Source organism: Oryctolagus cuniculus, chromosome 14, assembly GCF_051225735.1.
Source record: "Oryctolagus cuniculus isolate XC-2025 breed Fujian yellow rabbit chromosome 14, ASM5122573v1, whole genome shotgun sequence".
NCBI classification, from domain to species: domain Eukaryota; kingdom Metazoa; phylum Chordata; class Mammalia; order Lagomorpha; family Leporidae; genus Oryctolagus; species Oryctolagus cuniculus.
The window spans coordinates 74830808-74848098 of record NC_142880.1 but is presented as its reverse complement, the minus strand read 5'-3'; the positions used below and the strand labels follow the sequence as shown (position 1 = coordinate 74848098).

General features: G+C 43.1%; 1 protein-coding gene across 7 annotated transcripts in view; it reads left to right on the top strand.

The window, feature by feature from the left end:
• ARL15 (ARF like GTPase 15) overlaps positions 1-17291 on the top strand; it is a 486108-nt gene that overhangs the window by 71241 nt on the left and 397576 nt on the right. The window lies entirely within an intron of this gene.

Sequence of the window (17291 nt, the reverse complement as noted above, 5' to 3'; positions counted from 1 at the left end):
TGGCCTGGAAGAGGGGCAACCAAGACAGAATCCAGCGCCCCGACCGGGACTAGAACCTGGTGTGCCGGCGCTGCAGGCAGAGGATTAGCCTATTGAGCCACAGCGCCAGCTGGAGTTATTTCTTAATAGCATTTTTTGCTTTTGTTTTTAATTTTGAAATTAATATCTCTATTTATTTATTTGAAAGGTTAAGAGAGAGAGAGAGAGCTGTTCCATCTGCTAGTTCACTACCCAAATGTTTATAATAGCCTGGGCTGCACCAGGTGAAGACAGGAGCCAGGAACTCAATCCAAGTGTCCCATGTGAGTGACAGGGACCCAGCTGTTAGATAGCTATGCAGATGTTAGCTGATGTATGTATGAGGGGCCAAAGAAAAGTAGGGATTTTGTGTGGCTGGATGAGGAAAAAACATGTCGAAGCCAGCCGTGGGGGCAGACCAGCATTTTGTTCAGTCACCTTGTTGGGTGGACATTTGTGTGGTTGAATGGAGGGAGAAATAGAGAAGCAAACTATGATTTACATATCAAGTCTTGTCATTGTTCAATAAGCTGGTTGGATTGGTCCCAGCCCTCTCCGCCTAGGAGAAGCTTCCACACCCTACCCTGAGGGGGACTCTTAGGACCTGTATGAAGTTGTGGGAGGAATTTTAGGAATTCCATGCCCAGGAAGCCCTCCACCCAGCAATAGCCCAGACAGGGTGTGGGGGGAGGGGAGAGGAGGGCCCTTAACCCAAATCCATCGAAGCTCCAGTCTGAATGCAGTTCTTCCCTGAGATGCCTGCCTGGTGTGTCAGGTGTACTTCTTTCATTACCTGTTTTCTTTAAAACCGACTGCTACTCTCTCATGTCTGAATTCTTTCTTGTGTGAGGAATCCCTGAGCAGCCTTGTCCTGTAACATTTTTAGTTGGGCCATTGCAGCTGCCGTCCAGGGTGCATATTAGCAGGAAGCTCGAATTGGAAGTGATCAGAACCCCAGTTATGTATGATTATATCACAAATAAATCTGACACAGATGATTAGAACACAAATGAATCTAACACAAGTGGATCTCTGCTTGTTTGTCTTGAACTTGGCTTCACATTCCCCATGATCACTGGCCTTGACACTGACTCATAGCTCCTGGATCCAGAACCTCCAAGCATGATTTAGTTTCCAAGTAGAAATAGCTGAATGAGAGGAATTTTGAGCCAGGTTGTCTTTGCAGCTCAGGTCCGAAGTCGGTGCTGACCTACTTGTGTGGCTGGGCTGAAGCTGCCTCTGGATCACCTCCCTGGGTCTGGGTTTTGGGTTAACTGACTGTTTATCATGGGATAGGGATGGGATTGTGCTGGAGGGAGGGTGTGGCTAGGAAAGGCAGAACTTAATTTCTAATCTAAACACCTGTGATGATTTCCTGAAAGTGCCTTGGTGTAAAATTGTAGAGTCAAAGATACGGAGCGTTCTGAGTGCCCTCCAGCTCCGTGTGGTTAGCGGCATCCTTGCAGAGGGTGAGTTTGTACTTCCTCAGCTGAGTATGGGCGACTGCCCTCTTCTAACTTCTGTATCTCAACTGGAGATTTATGGTCGAAAGTGAAACAAAGCCAAAGCTTGAACGTCAAAGATAAAATGAAGGATCTTTCAAAACATTCAGGGAAAGAGGAATTGAAGATAAATTTATTTTGGTGTAAACATTCATCAAATAATTTTTTACTCAAAAATTTCATGGAAAATGCATATTATAAGAAATTACATTTTTCAAAAATTTTCTGTATCAAAACATAGTTCTTTTAAGTCCATTTTTCCATGGCTTTTTTGAAGTGTCTGCATAATATCTTGCTGATTTTATATATCTTTTATTGAATTAATAGTCACTGATTAATTTGCATTTTTTTCTGCTTGTGAACTGAATTTTCTGTCAGATGTTTATAGAATGATTTATGTTTTAAACTCTTCATGCTCCTCTTGGTTTCTGGAATATTCCTTGTTAGCTTTCCTTTTTAGCTATCAATACAAAGAGCAAATCCAAGAATGAAAAGAAAGCATGATTTGGAGTAGAGTTTGGAACATTACTCAAAGTAATTATATATGTGTCCATTTCAATAGCCAGTCTTTCCTGGAAACATAAATTCCTAGAATTGAAGGTTTGGAGTAGTGAAAACAAGATTACAAAGTTATGTTCATAATTGGCCAAATATGGTTAGCTTTTCTCAGTCCCATGGTTAGTTTTACTATGACCAACAGTTAGCATTACTCTGTTCCGCATTTCCAGGCCTCATCTCTCAACAGCCATGATAGAAACACATGCAGACCACAATAGGGCTTGTGTGAAGATTTTGGAAGGCCGGTGAAGAGCTGGGAAGACTGAAAAGCAACTTGGGGTTGGTACTGTCCAAAACAAAAGGGCACAGTGTGCTCTAATGTGAAAAGGAGCCTGTACGAATAAGACTTTCAAATAAGTTCCTGTTCGATATTGTATAAACAATTGTGTGATAACATTGATCTCCCCACCCCCACCCCCATCACTAGCAGGCTGTGCTTTTCTAGATGAAGAAAGCAAGTCCAAGTAACTTATATAAGGACAGTGCACACGTGTCCATCTTCAGGTCAGCCCACTTTACAAAGTGCCTACTGTGTACTAGGTAGTAGGCTGCATGCTGGGCATCAGACCTATTTTGTAGGAACGATTTTCATAAAGCCATCATGAGGGTCCTTGTGATTTAGGACCGTTGTTCTATAAGAAGTTATTCCTTTATTCCTGTTAAGCTCTTTGTAACTGATATGTTAAGATTAGTCATAAAAGAAAATTTAGATTCTCTAAAAAGAAAATTTAGATTGCTGTAGTTGGCCCTCAAATAAATTCAGTGATGACAGACTATAAGAGCTAGAATGCCAGAGGTTATAGCATTGTTGCTGACCAAAAATAAGGTTCAAATAATTAATTGAAAAATCTTGTAATAAATCAGATTCCATATATAGTAGATAATTGTATAGGCAAACTGCATAGCAAGTACCCAAAGTTAAAAAAGTGTTAGCACAGGGTGTGGTGTCGTGGAGCCAAGGATTACAGCTACCATCTGTAGCTGGTTTGAGTGCTGGCTGCTTCAGTTCTGATCCAGCCCCCTGACAATGCACCTGGGAAAGCAGTGGAACATGGTCCAAGTGTTTAGGCCCCTGCCATGAGTGTTGGAGAACCAGATGAAGTTCCAGGCTTCTGGCTTTGGCTTGGCCCAGCTGTGGTCATTGTGGCCATTTGGGGCATGAACCAGTGGATGGAATATCTCTCTGTTTCTCTGTCTCTGTCTCTCCCTCTTTTTCTGTATTTCTGCCTTTCAAATAAAGAAATCTTTTAAGAAAAACATGAGCACTTGATGCAATGAAAACAACCTGGTTATTTCTTCTCCACTATTAGTTAACAAAGGATCTTCATTATTTCATTTTGTGTAGTGGAACATCTCTGCTCAGAACATAGAACATAAATGTCCTAATTTAATCTACAGGAGACTTTTTACTTGGAAGGGAGCGTTGTGTCTGATACTCTGTTTTTTCTGGCTATATTCTATCACCTCCAAGCCCCATCTGTAATGCTCCCAGTTCTTAAGAAACAATGATTGTAAAAGATTGCCAAAATTTGGGGAAGCTGTTTTAGCTCAGAAAAATAATAATAATCTCACTGGTTTCTAACCTTATACAAATATTTCTAATGTTAATTTTTTAAACAAACTGATCCTTTATCTCAATCATGTTACTAATTGTAATTAAAATTTTTGTTTAAGAAAAAAAGAGATTAATTGGTGATTTTATTCACTGGTTCATTCTTGAAATGGGCTTGGCTAGGGCTGAAGCCTGGAATGTGATCTAGGTTTCCCACATGAGTGACAGGAACTGTTACTTGAGCCATCATTTCTGTCTCCAATGTCTGCATTAGCGGGAAGCTGGGGTTGGCAGAGCTGGGAGTTGAACCCAGGTGAGCTGTGGGACATGGGCATCTTAACTGCTAGACAAAACACATGCTGTTCCCTAACTGTTACTTTAAAATCAACCTGTTTCCAGTTTTCTGTTGTGGCTTGGCAGTGAACCCACTGTGTTTGAATTAAATGCGGGTAGATTTTTATTTGGTGGCACTTTGTTCTTATCAGTTTGTCAGTCAACCTGCCTGATCTCCTTACCCTCTTCACCCTGGGCTGGTACATGCTCGGTACCCGGGCATGACTCTTGCTGCCCTGTAGAAGTGGGTGACCCAATGTCATTTAACCAATCCTGACTGATGATCCTTGTCCTGTGACACAAAGCCTATTGGTGGCTATGCTGGTAGGGGATGGCTTCTTTCTTTTTTTTATTTTTATTTATTTATTTTTTAATTTTATTTTTTATTTATTTATTTATTTATTTTGACAGGCAGAGTGGACAGTGAGAGAGAGAGAGACAGAGAGAAAGGTCTTCCTTTGCCGTTGGTTTACCCTCCAATGGCCACCGTGGCCAGCGCGCTGCGGCCGGCGTACCGCGCTGATCCGATGGCAGGAGCCAGGTGCTTCTCCTGGTCTCCCATGGGGTGCAGTGCCCAAGGACTTGGGCCATCCTCCACTGCACTCCCTGGCCACAGCAGAGAGCTGGCCTGGAAGAGAGGCAACCGGGACAGAATCCGGTGCCCTGACCGGGACTAGAACCCGGTGTGCCGGTGCCGCAAGGCAGAGGATTAGCCTAGTGAGCCGCGGCGCCGGTGACTTCTTTCTTAAGTGGACAGTGTCATTGTTCGGTGAAACTTCAGAAAGTTCAGAGTGAAAACAGGTGAACTTCCAAGCAGTGAGTGTGTTACCAGAGATGGGTGGGACAGTTTCTTGTCTTCAAACGTGAGACAGAGAAAAGTGGGAAGCAAGGTATCAAGGTTTAGTGGGGTATCCATTGGAACAGATGGGCACTTCTCCAGACAGAATCTGAGAGAGTGTCCAGACTGGGGAAAGCAAGGTTACACCATTTAGTGAAGAGAATAAACCTGACAGGCCAGATGAGTGGCTCAGGAAAGAGCTGAGAGCTGAGCCACAGTCTGCATACAGACTGGGGCTTCCCCACTCCCTCTTTGCAGGGTGTGAGATAGGTAAGATTCCTCCCAAGGTTTTATTACCCAGTGTTATCAGGCTGGGTAGCCCATCTCCTGTCAGATAGAAGAGATTCCCTTGGACAGCTTTTCGGAGGGGGGGGGTGGCGGGCTTGGGACCACCTGTAATCAGGGTATGGGCAGGACCTTGTAGTGTAAAATACTGGGCAGTTTCCAAGGCATGTTTCTGAGGCTGCTGAAGACTGCTGCGTTGCATTACTTTCTGCATTTCCCTGTTTTCCTTAGGCCCCTCTACGTCCTTGGGCTAATTTCTAGCTTCCTACCAACAAGTGTATTCCTTCTAACAGAAGCAAAACAAGCACCTAAAACCCTGGATGTTAGAACTTCCTTGGTGCTATCTTGCAACTGAGGATTTGAAGAAATGAACTGTTTGGGTTACACAAAACTTAATGAGGTGGTCTCTTTTGAACTGAACGTTTTCCTGAACTATTGGGCTAGCACATCTTTCCCAGGGGGTGATGATGTGGTGATGTTGAAACACGTTTTAAAATTGCACGTCAAGTGCATCCAGAAGTTTTTTTGCACATTGTCACCTGCTTAGTACGTCCTCTGATGGTTCCCTGATGAATCAGACTCCAAGCCATTGAACATGAGCCTGCAGCTGGCTGATATTTTAGAGTATCCTTTGTTTCGTTCCACTAAGGAGAAATTCAGAAGATCGTAAATGGTTAGTTTTTGTTTGTTAATCAAATAGTTACAGAAAATTACAAGTCAGTCATTTCTGTGCATTTAAAGTAGTTGTAGAAATAGTCACTGCTGCAGTGATTGTCAGGGTTAACTGGTCATTGGGATCACCTGCAGGGTAAAAGGCTGACGGCACCCTTCTCACCTGTGGATTCTGGTGTGGCTTGTGGTGTGGCCCTCTAGTGATGGAGTTTTGTAATGTTCCCCAGGTGTTCTCTGAAGTTCATGGTCATCTTATCTGGAGACACTCTATGCTTACCTTGGTTGTTTTGTTTTGTTAAAGATTTATTTATTTACTTGAAAATCAGAGTTACACACAGAGAGGAGAGGCAGGGAGAGAGAGGTCTTCCATCCGCTGGTTCACTCCCCAGTTGGCCACAATGGCTGGAGCTGCACCAATCCGAAGCCAGGAGCTTCTTCTGGGTCTCCCACGTGGGTGCAGGGGTCCAAGGACTTGGGCCATCTTCTACTGCTTTTCCAGGACATAGCAGAGAGCCGGATTGGAAGTGTAACAGCTGGTACTTGAACCTGCACCCATATGGGTTGCCTGCACTCCAGGCGGCAGTTTGACCCGCTACACCACAGCGCCGGCCCCTCTACACTTATTTTGTTATACTCCAGGGGTTCTTAAGCAGGAAATAATGGTAGATATGGAGGAACTTAGAATTAAAATCTACCTGTTGGAATCTTATCCCTGGAGATCTGAGGTATTTAGGAATAGCTCCTTTGATGGTCCTGATAACACTTCTTTAGGAGCCGAAGTTGGGGGTGAGCATTGGGTTCCAAAGTTAACAGACTTCTTGGGATGTTATGTCTGGTATAGGAATGCCTGGGTTTGAGTCCTGCCTCTGCTTCTGATTCCAGCTTCCTGCTAATGTTCACCCTGGGAGGTAGCAGGTGATGGCTCAGGTACTTGGGGCCTTACCATCCCCATGGGACATTCAGATTTTATTACTGGCTGCTGATTTCAGCCTGCCCATGTCTAGGGTGTTGCGGCCATTTGAAGAGTGAATCAACAGATGGAAGATCTCTCCCCACCACCTTGCCTTTCAAATAAAATGAAAGTAAATTTTTTAAAAAAGTCAAAGCTATCATGCAAAAAATTTAAAAGTTTTAGAGGGCCGGTGCCGTGGCTCACTTGGTTAATCCTCTGCCTGCGGCACCGGTATCCCATATGGGCACCGGGTTCTAGTCCCAGTTGCCCCTCTTCCGGTCCAGCTCTCTGCTGTACCCGGGAGTGCAGTGGAGGATGGCCCAAGTGCTTGGGCCCTGCATCCCATGGGAGACCAGGAAGAAGCAGCTGATTCCTGGCTTCATATTGGCGCAGCGCCGGCCGTGGTGGCCATTTGTGGGGTGAACCAACGGAAGGAAGACCTTTCTCTCTCTCTCACTGTCTATAACTCTACCTGTCAAAAAAAAAAAAAAAAAAAAAAAAGAAACCCAAAACAACAACAAAAAAACACAAAACTTTAGAAACACAGTAAGGATGCAGGAAAGAGTGCTATAGGAATTCTAGTCGTAAAGTTTATCAGTGGTTTCATCTTTGATCTTCTGCCTCTGAGTACTGCAGTGAAAATGACACATTACAGCCTTTTTATGGACCAGTGGAGATATTAAATTATTTTAAAAAGTCTTCTGTCTTTAATTTGATTGTGAATGTGGCAAAAAATCCTCAACAAAATGGGCTAATTGAATGAAAATATTTAACTGTCTGTCAAGGAGCCTGCTAATGTTTATTTTTTACTTCAGTTCTGAGCATGTGTAAGAGCTTTTTTGTTTTTTTTTTTTGGGGGGGGGGGCCACTTCTGAACTTTGGAAGTGTGAGGCAGTAATTGAAGCCTTACATCATTTTTCTCTTCTCCTTCCTTCTTGCCTAACTTGGGGGAGGTGGTTTTAAGTGAAGCAGTTCCCAATCTTTGCAGATTGGCCATACTAGGCTTTCTTTAGCCTTTTCAAGTCATGCTTAAGGAAAAGGGGGTGATTTGATTTAATAAAGCATTTGATTGAATACACATTTGAGGGTAGATCACTATATATATATATATATTCCAATAAAATTAACTTTGTCGCTGATAGGATGTAGATTTCATATTGCATAATTTGTTTGGTTTCAGAGAGTGAGTTGTGTTTTAGGTAGACTGTATTTGTGGCTCCAGTGATCGTCACTATGCCCCAAAGATGCCTCTAGAACTGGTCTGTCCTGAGAGCAGGTGCCCAGTGGACAGAGTTTGCTAGTTTATTTGTAGCCAACATGGTTCTTCTTTCAATCTGCCTTTGGTACCACTGGGTTCTCTTCCGTCTTCCGTGATTCCTTTGTTGCTCAAGCCAGCTCTCAGTAATCTTCTCAGCCTCTTCCCTACTACCTGGTCCCTGCATTTTTCCCACTGGCCACTGTCACCTGTCACACAAGACTCCAGGATTTCAGGCCTCCTTTTCTTAGCAGCCTGTATGTCTTCTCCTTAGAACCTGCTGGGCCTTGTTCTGCCTACTGCAGAGACTGCAAAATCAGGCATCTCTCTCTCTTACTTGTACTAAACTTGCTTCTCATCTTTATGATGATTTTTTTTTTTAAATCTGGTTTCTTCCCTTTTGTCTAATTCTATTTGTCCCACCCACACCTGCCACTTTCACTCATATATACGATTTCAAAACAGTGCTTGCACCAGACTAAGCTTATATTGTAATTCCATTTTTCCATAGACTCTTTGAAGGTCTCCCTGGGACTGGTTCTCCACAGGACCCTTGAGATCCCTCTCTGATCTCCACCATTCTGTCTGGTTCACTGCCACAGGTGGCTGGCTGGAAGCCACTGTCCCCCTGTTGGCTGGCTTTGATGCAGGCCTGTGATTTAACAAGCTCTTGCAGCTCCTCCACTGTACTGTAGGGATCCTGTGTGCCCCTTAGATGACTTGCAACTCCCTCCTTGCCCCCTATAGCTATTAAATGTCTTTTAAAAATTATTTCAGCCGCAACCACATTCCTTGTTTATGTTCAGAAATGACCTTGTGAACTCCTTCCCTCAGAAACTCGAGATAAGAATCCTTCCATTTTCCTACTCCTCCAAATTTTTCTGAATATTGTTGCCTATTTTCACCCTTCCCCACAGTTTTCCAAGACTGGCTGCTCAACTGTGCTCTTCCTGTTTCCTCTTGATCTTTGTTTTCTGTTATCTTCAGTTCCTCTTGTATCTTGAGTCTTTCCTTCTCCATGGACTCCATTCTCTAAAAAATATCTTCCCTACTCTGTCTCCCTGCCATAGACTATCTGACTGTCCCCTCCCTTTTATTGACAGACTGTCTAAAAGAGAAGTCCATGGCCAGTTCTACCCCCATTTCTTTTATCCAAATGCAACTGGGTCATGGCTGTACTACCCTGGTCAGCTGATTTTATGTACATCAACTTCTTTTCAGTCCCACCGGATTTGCCACTTTTTGACACTGGTAACTAATCAGATTTCCTTCAGCTTCCAACATACAGCTCTCCCAATTTTCCTTCCAATTATTGGATTGTTTTCCTGTCTCTTCCACCGGCTTCTTTTTCATCATTCATTCATTAAACATTGGCAGTTTTCCAGTGTTCCATGCTTGACCTTTTTCTCTTCTTATTCTAACTTGAAGTGTGAATTCATCTATTTCTATCACTTGCTTCCTTTGAACAATCATTAGTTCAACACATACCCAATCAGTATATGACACGCAGAGATGAGCAAGGCAAAATCCTTGCCTTTGAAAAAATATTTGTAGAGCACCTAGTATATGCAGGATATTGTTCTAATGAGTCAGACAAAAATCCCTGTGTTCCTGGAGATTTTCTGGAAGGAAAGACCCATAATCAACAAATAAACAAGTAAATATAAGAATGTTGGATGGTGACATGAGCTGTAGCAAGAAAAGGAACACATGGGGTGGGAGTCAGAAATTCGGTCTAGAAATTCAGACCTGAAGAAGACATGGGAGTAAGCCATGCACACAATAAAAGAAGGGCTTTCCACGCAGATGAAACAGCATTGCAAAGTCCTGAGACAGCAAAATTGGTTAGGGAACAGCAGAGGCCAAGTGTGGCTGGAGAGGAGTAAGCCAGAGGAAGCAAAGTCAAAGGGGTGAGGACTGGGAGTCGGGTGGGGTAGGTAGTGAGGACAGAGGGTCTTGTTAGTCATTTTAGCAGTGTAGCTGTGATGCTGAATGAGATCAGAAGCACGTATTATACACTTGCCCTGTTTCTTGAAGGTACTTTGGATGATATGACTACTTGCTTCTGTTAACTTTGGAAGTTGCTTCTAGACTGTCTGATCTTCACTAGGCTGTGGGAAAATTTCTGATTTGTATTGGGAGCTATAGTTTTGGGGCAAGTCATGGTTAAGAAGGAAGCAGCCAATCAACTGGGAGAAAGGAAGATGTTGAGGGGCTATGGCCAAGGTTTGTACTTAGGTTCAGGAGGAGTAGAGAGGGAAGTTGGTCTAGCTTCTCTCAAGGAGGAGAGCTGGGGGTAGGGAAGTGTGGAGGTATTGGAGAAGGCACTTGGAGGGGGGGTGAAATGAGCATCATTCATCTCAGTAAAGGATTTGTATGCAAAATCTATAGAATTGGACCTCATTCTCTGGAGTATTCAGAACTACTAAAGTTTTAGACAGAAGGCGATACTGAGTGAAAGATTCCCCGAGTAGCACAGCAGATTAGGCTGTGTGGGAGGAGGCAGAGAACCATTCATCTAGTCAACACAAAGTTGTATGCTCATTTTTTTCTTGAAATTTTTTCTCAAGGCAATTTTTTGACATTGAAAATTTAATTTTTTTATATTGAATACTTGTAAGTTGAAAGGAAACAAATCATTTTTGGTATTTCTTAATGATTTTTCTATTCTAATAATTATATTTTCTTCCCATTATCATATAATGCCCTTGTATTAAAATAACAAAATGGATTTTTAAGCAGAGGTCATTCTCCAAGCTTTCTTCATCCCAACTTGTTATGTGACCTGGGTGAGTTACTTCCTCTGTAAAATGGAGAAAATAACATACTTAGCTATATGGGGATGTTTAGAGAATTAGGGGAGATATGCAGGGTCTTCAAAAGTTAATGGAAAATGTATATTATGAAAAAGCTGTGCACAGATTTTGATTTTTTTTTTTTTGGTGCCACGTAAACTTTTAATTCCATTTCCCAAGAACCTTTTGAAGTACTTTGTATAATATATATATATAAATATATATGGACATCAAATCTAATCTAATCTTCCTCCCCCCTTCACTTTCTCTGTCTTCTACTTCTCAAACTCACAGGGCCAGTGGGAATTTTATAGCAATTATGGCTAGGAAAGATGGACTGAGAATTTGACTTAAAAGTGAAGAATAAATGAGAGTCAATTTAAAGGAAGAATTGGAAACTATCCTGATGTTTCCTGAAAGGATTCTGAAAGGATTTTTCAACATTTTTGAAAAAGAAGCTTTTTTTTTTTTTTTTTTTTGACAGAGTGGACAGAGAGAGAGACAGAAAGAAAGGTCTTCTTTTGCCGTTGGTTCACCCTCCAATGGCCGCCGCGGCCGGCGCACTGCGGCTGGCTCACCACACTGAACTGAAGGCAGGAGCCAGGTATTTCTCCCATGGGGTGCAGGGCCCAAGGACTTGGGCCATCCTCCACTGCACTCCCGGGCCACAGCAGAGAGCTGGCCTGCAAGAGGGGCAACCAGGACAGAATCCAGCGCCCTGACCGGGACTAGAACCCGGTGTGCCGGCCCCTCTAGGTGGAGGATTAGCCTATTGAACTGTGGCGCTGGCCAAAAAAGAAGCATTTAATACTTTTCTTGAAATGGGATGGAGAACCTTGTCTTATACATCCAAAAGATGATGTTGACAACTTAAGTGAAATTCATGTTTGTTTTTCTTCATAGATGGAGGATTTAAACAGTTTCATAATTAGTCCCATTTCTTAAGTTTTCTCTACTAGCTTCCATTTATTCCTACTCAAAGTTTCCACCATCTCTCGTGTCATTCAGCTCATATTTTGTCTCTCCTTAGTTGGCAACACTTCAAAATTTAATTTTTTAATTTAATTTGAAAGGCAGAGTTAGAGAGTGACAGATATCTTCCATCCGCTGGTTCACCCCTCAAATGGCCATAACTGCCAGACTTGGACCAGACCGAAGCCGGGAGCCAGGAGCCAGGAGCTTCCTCTAGTTCTCCCACATGGGTGTGGGGGCCTAAGTACTTGGGCCATCTTCTGCTGTTAGCAGGGAGCTGGATTGGAAGTGGAGCAGCTGGTTCCCAAACTGGAGCCCATATGGGATGTTGCACTATAGGCAGTAGCTTTACCCATTATGCCAGCACTGGCCCCAACTTTTTTTTTTTATCTGCATTATCTCATATTGCTTGCCCACATCTTAAAAACAAAAAGCAGAACAACAACCCAAACTGGTTCTAGCTTGGCTGGTTTTTCTCGGCTCTGGAGAGCCCTCATTAGACATTGCATTTGTGATCATTTGAAATGTTCCAGGGACCAGCAATCAAGGAGAGAAGATTTTGCCTGTGCCTGACGACAGTAGAGTTCTACAGACTCAGGATTGCTTCTTCAGGTTGCAGTTTCTTGTCTGTGCAATGAAGGGCTGCTCCGGACCACCTCGTGGGACTCTGAGTGCTGAGTCTGAGAAATCAGTAACAAGGGCATGTTTCAGTTTTTAGGACTTGACATGTTCTTGGCAGCCACGTCAGTGAAGCCGATGGCCTGGAGCAGCTGCATGTCCCCACTGTTTGCTTATGGATTGGTTATCCGTGGACATTGCTTGAGCATTGGCAGTGGGGAACTGCCGATTACCAGGTAGGGCGGCCTCTGGAGAATTCTCATATGAGCAAGTCAAACTCCTGAGAAATGAGGTGTGCACATTTATTAGGAAAGGTTGGATAAGTAGATTGACAGCAATATGAAGTGCTGAAAAGGAGAGGCACCAGGGGTCCCCCATCCCCCTCAAGAACTACCCTCTAAGAATTATCTGGTTTCATTCTACTGTAGTTGTCATTTCAAGTTCATTTGTAACATTTCTCAGTCACACATCCAGAATTCTCAGGGATGAAAGATGGTTTCTGGGGCAACAGACCCAAATAAATTCAGGACAGTGCAGTGAGTGCAAGACACAAGAATGGGCAGGGTTGGGGGGCTTTGGCGGTGGTGGTGGGAGAGGGTGACAGGCACAAAAGCCTGACAAGGCTCAGGAAAGGTGACCTGGAGATGCTCTTGATAGAGCTGAGGGATGAAAATGCATGATAGAGTTGGCTTGGAAAAGACCTTGCAGGGTTCATTCCTTCCGAGAGGAATAGCATAGGCAAAGACACACACAGCCCACCACGTGGCACGAACCAGAGGAAACCTGGTGTCTGTCACATGATGGGCATGGCAGGAAGTGGCCAGAGAAAGCTCAGAAGAGCCTAAGCTTGGAGGAGTACATACAGCATACTGAGGAGGGGGACAGTGTCTTGCCTAAGAGCACCACCTCTGGAATTAGACTTTCTTCATTCAACTCACAGCTGATTTTTCAAGTTATTAAGTAACTTTGGAAAGTTCCGTAACTCTCCCATGCCTCACATACTTCATTGGGATAACAGGGCTAATAGTGACATCTATATCATAGAATCATTGTCAGTCTTACTATAGATATATCAGTGTTGTGAATAGTCTGTGACAATAAGCACTAGATACATGTAGATAATATTATCATTTGGAAAGTATCTATTGAAGGGTTCTGGGGTGGGGCAGGGGTGAATGTGAAACCAATGAATCACTTTGCATTTTGGCCAGATCAATATGTGTGTGGGGAGAGGTGGCCTAAGGGCAAGGCTGAGTTTGGAGAAAAGAAGACCTTGAGGGGGTCCTTCTTTAGTTTTGGTGTGAAATGGGGAGGATCTGTACTAGGACATGGTTCCCAGGGGTAGAACAGAGTGAGTCAAGAAATGTCTTAGAAGTAAAAGTGATGAAGGTGTTGCGAGGAGAGTGAGTGTTACACAGGATTCCCCAGTGTGAGCTTGGTGACTGAGATGGTGGTAGTGAGGTGCCATGAACTCAAAGTGGAATCTGGGCAGGAAAGCGTGTTCAGGGAGGGGAGGGGACTGGGATGTGTTCAGTGTGTTGTGTCTATGAAATGTCCACATGAATGTGTACGAGAACCATTTCTGTAAGAGTCTGAAGCTTTGAGGGGAGGAGTCAGGGCAGGAGGATGAGATTTGGGAGTATCAGTTTTAAGGTCATGGTTAAATGTAGCAAGCAAACAAGCTCAAAGTAGGGAGAATGTGGATGAAGAGAGCCTAAGAGGAGATCCAGAGATCAGTAGTGACTGTGGAGGAGGTAGTGATGAAGGAGGTGGGAAGGGCTGGCTGGTGAAATAAGAAGTCAAAGAGAAATGATTGTTAACAAACAATCAATCAATCAAACAAAAGCCACATACAACAGAGTGCCTGGGTTTGATTCCTGGCTCTGGCTCCTGACTCCAGTTTCCTGATAATGCAGACCCTGGGGGATAGTAGTGGTGCCTGAAGTCACTGGTTTCCTGCCACCTGTATAGAAGACCTGGACTCAGTTCTCAACTCCTGGCTTTGGTCTGAGCATTGTTTGCATTTGCAGGGAGTAAACCAGTGAATGCCTCTCAAATTAATTTTTTTAAAAAGTGAGTAATAGTAATTTTCAAGTGTGGATATGCATAAGTTCTATCCAGTAAGATAATAGGTGAAATACTCAGTCTCCTGAAGTTGGCGATATGGAGATGTCATAAATTATCTTTTCCTACCATATTGTGCATTCATATGCTCAGGTTGCCGTGATAACATACCACTGACTGGGTGGCTTAAACAACAGAAATTATTCCTCACAGTTGTAGAGGGTAAAAGTTGGAGATGAGGATGTCAGGCTGGTTGGGTTGTGGTGAGGGCTGTCTCCTGGCTTATGGAGGGCCGACTTCTCTTTATGTGTCCTCAGATGGCTAGGGGAGAACGTTGCTGACTTTTCTTCTTGCAAGCTCACTAATCCCATCATGGGGGGCCCAACCTCATGACTTCTGTATGTCTAATTATTTCCCCAAAGCTCCATCTTCAAATACCATCTCACAGGGAGAAGGGCTTCATGTTAGAATTTTTTGGGGGAAAAACACAGGTAAGTACATAATGTATTAGCAGAAATCCTGGTGGAGCCGTGGAGGTAAACATTCGCTCCTCACCACCAGCTCTGTCTTCCGTCCATTGTCATCCATTTTGTCCAGTGTTCCCCAGGGCTTCAGGGCCCACTGCCAAAGCCAGAAATTTTGTCCTCCATCCTCTAGAGCGCTGTCCTCTTGGTCTTTTCTCTTAAGCATTCAATGACTTTCTCTCTCTCTTCATTGAAGTTCTTCTGTTGTGTTTCGTTTCATTTTACTTTTTTTTCTTATGTTCTGTGATTTGAGATTTTCACCTTGAGGATTGCCTAGCCTGACAGACATGAGTTTGTGGCTTAGTTGCTGATATTAGGTAGAACACAAAAACGTGTTAACTCATGTGATGTTTGTTTCTCCCGTAGCCTCACATAGTCCATCTTTCAGATAACTTCATTTTGAAGAGGAATTTATGGATGAATGAAAAAAATAATAAAGGACTATTATTTTAATACTGTCTCACAATATGCCCTTGTTTCTAAACAGGTCATTTGGTTTTTTCTTTCTTTCCCTACTTCGTGTTTTGGAGTTTCAAAAACAGGGCTTTGCAGAGGAAGTGGGACAGTGACGTTTTGTTGTTTGTGTTGAAATTCTTGAGTTAGAGTTGTGCCTTCAAGGAGTGTGAATTGCAGGATGTAGTTCAGGGGTCCTCCCTACCATCAGACCCCACATCAAGGTTATTCTGGGAAGCCTTATCCAAAACTGACTATAAAACACAGGACCAAACTTTATCAAAAGGCTAAACAGGAAACAGATATAAATAGCTATTGAGTTTTAATTCAGCCCTAGCTACTTTCTCACACATATTTCACAATGTATTTTAAAAAGAAATTTCCTTGGGGAAAACAAAACAAAACACTTTAATTCCTTGGTTTCCAGGTCACTTTTAATAGGAAACTCTTTTCACCTTAATGTCTGTCCAGCAGCATCGTCCCTTTAGCAGGGGAAAAAATAATTGAATTTAGCAACATTTAAGATACAGGAGAAATTTTTGAAAAAAATGAAAACCTCAGAAATTATTTTTATCTGAATTATCTGCCTTGTAGGTTTTTTTTTCTAATGTGCATTTATACAGAGTTTGACTAGTGATAAAGAAGCCATAAATCTTAACAAACTTAGCATTTCTCAACCTTTGCATTGTTTAAGATCCCCACATCCCTGGAACATGGGATGCCACCTTCCCCCTGTGACATGTTAGTATCACAGAGCCACTGGTCAGGACACTCCACTTTCTAGTTCATGGAAAATTGAATGAAGAGGTAAGTTTATTTTGGATCAAAAAAGTTTTGAAATCCTGCATAGTTTTTTCATCATACAGATTACCTTTGAAATGGTTCAAACCCAGTTGAAGAGGTACAGGTGACTAATTGGAGTTTACTGCCTACATTGAGTCAAGAGCTGGAGTGGTCAGGTGGATTCTCTGGTTCTGGCTTGCGGATGGGGATGGCGGTGGTAAGGTGCTGTGACTGAGATGCAGAATTTGGGAGGAGGCACCTGGCTGGGAGAGGTTAGTTTTGGACTTCTTAACTTTGAGAAAGCCATGAAACATCCATGTGGATTCATGCAACATATTGAGATGATGGGAATCTGAAACTTTGGGACAGAAGTTGGGGCCAGGGGCTGGCACTGAATAGTGTAGTGGGTAAAACCACCAGCATCCCATATGCAGTGCCAGCATCACATATGGGTATAGGTTAATGTCCTGGCTACTCTACTTCCAATCCAGCTCTCTGCTATGGCCTGGGAAAGCAGTGGAAGATGGCCTAAGTCTTTGGGCCCCTGCATCCACTTGGGAGACCCAGAAGAATCTCCTGGTTCCTGGCTTTGGATTGGCTCAGCTCTGGCCATTGTGGCCATTTGGGGAGAGAACTAGCTGATGGAAGATTTCTCTCTCTCTGCCTCTGCCCCTCTGTAACTTTGCCTTATAAATAAATAAATAAATGTTTAAAAAAAAAGTTGGGGCTAAATAGCAAGAGATTGAGGAGTGTCGTTTTAAAGACGATGGTAGACCAGTTCGTCAGAAGAAGATGGGAAGAACAACTGTGAATCAGTGAAAAGGACCCAGGGAAGGTGAAGAAGAAGGTGTTAGATCCTTATTGGTGAAGTTTATATTGAGGGAAATACTTTAATTTGACAGAGAAGAAGAGGAGGATTATGGGAAGGCAGTCTTGTTTCAAGACAGTGAACTGAGATCTTCCTAGACTTTGTAAACCGGTGAAATTTGAATGAATGTAAAATAAGACTTGGCTCAGCAAGTTGTCCATCAAAGCAGTGCTGAGCTTTCTCGGGCACACCTAATGATTCTGGGACATTGTTATGACCTGAGATTAAGGCTCAGAAATTTATCCACCA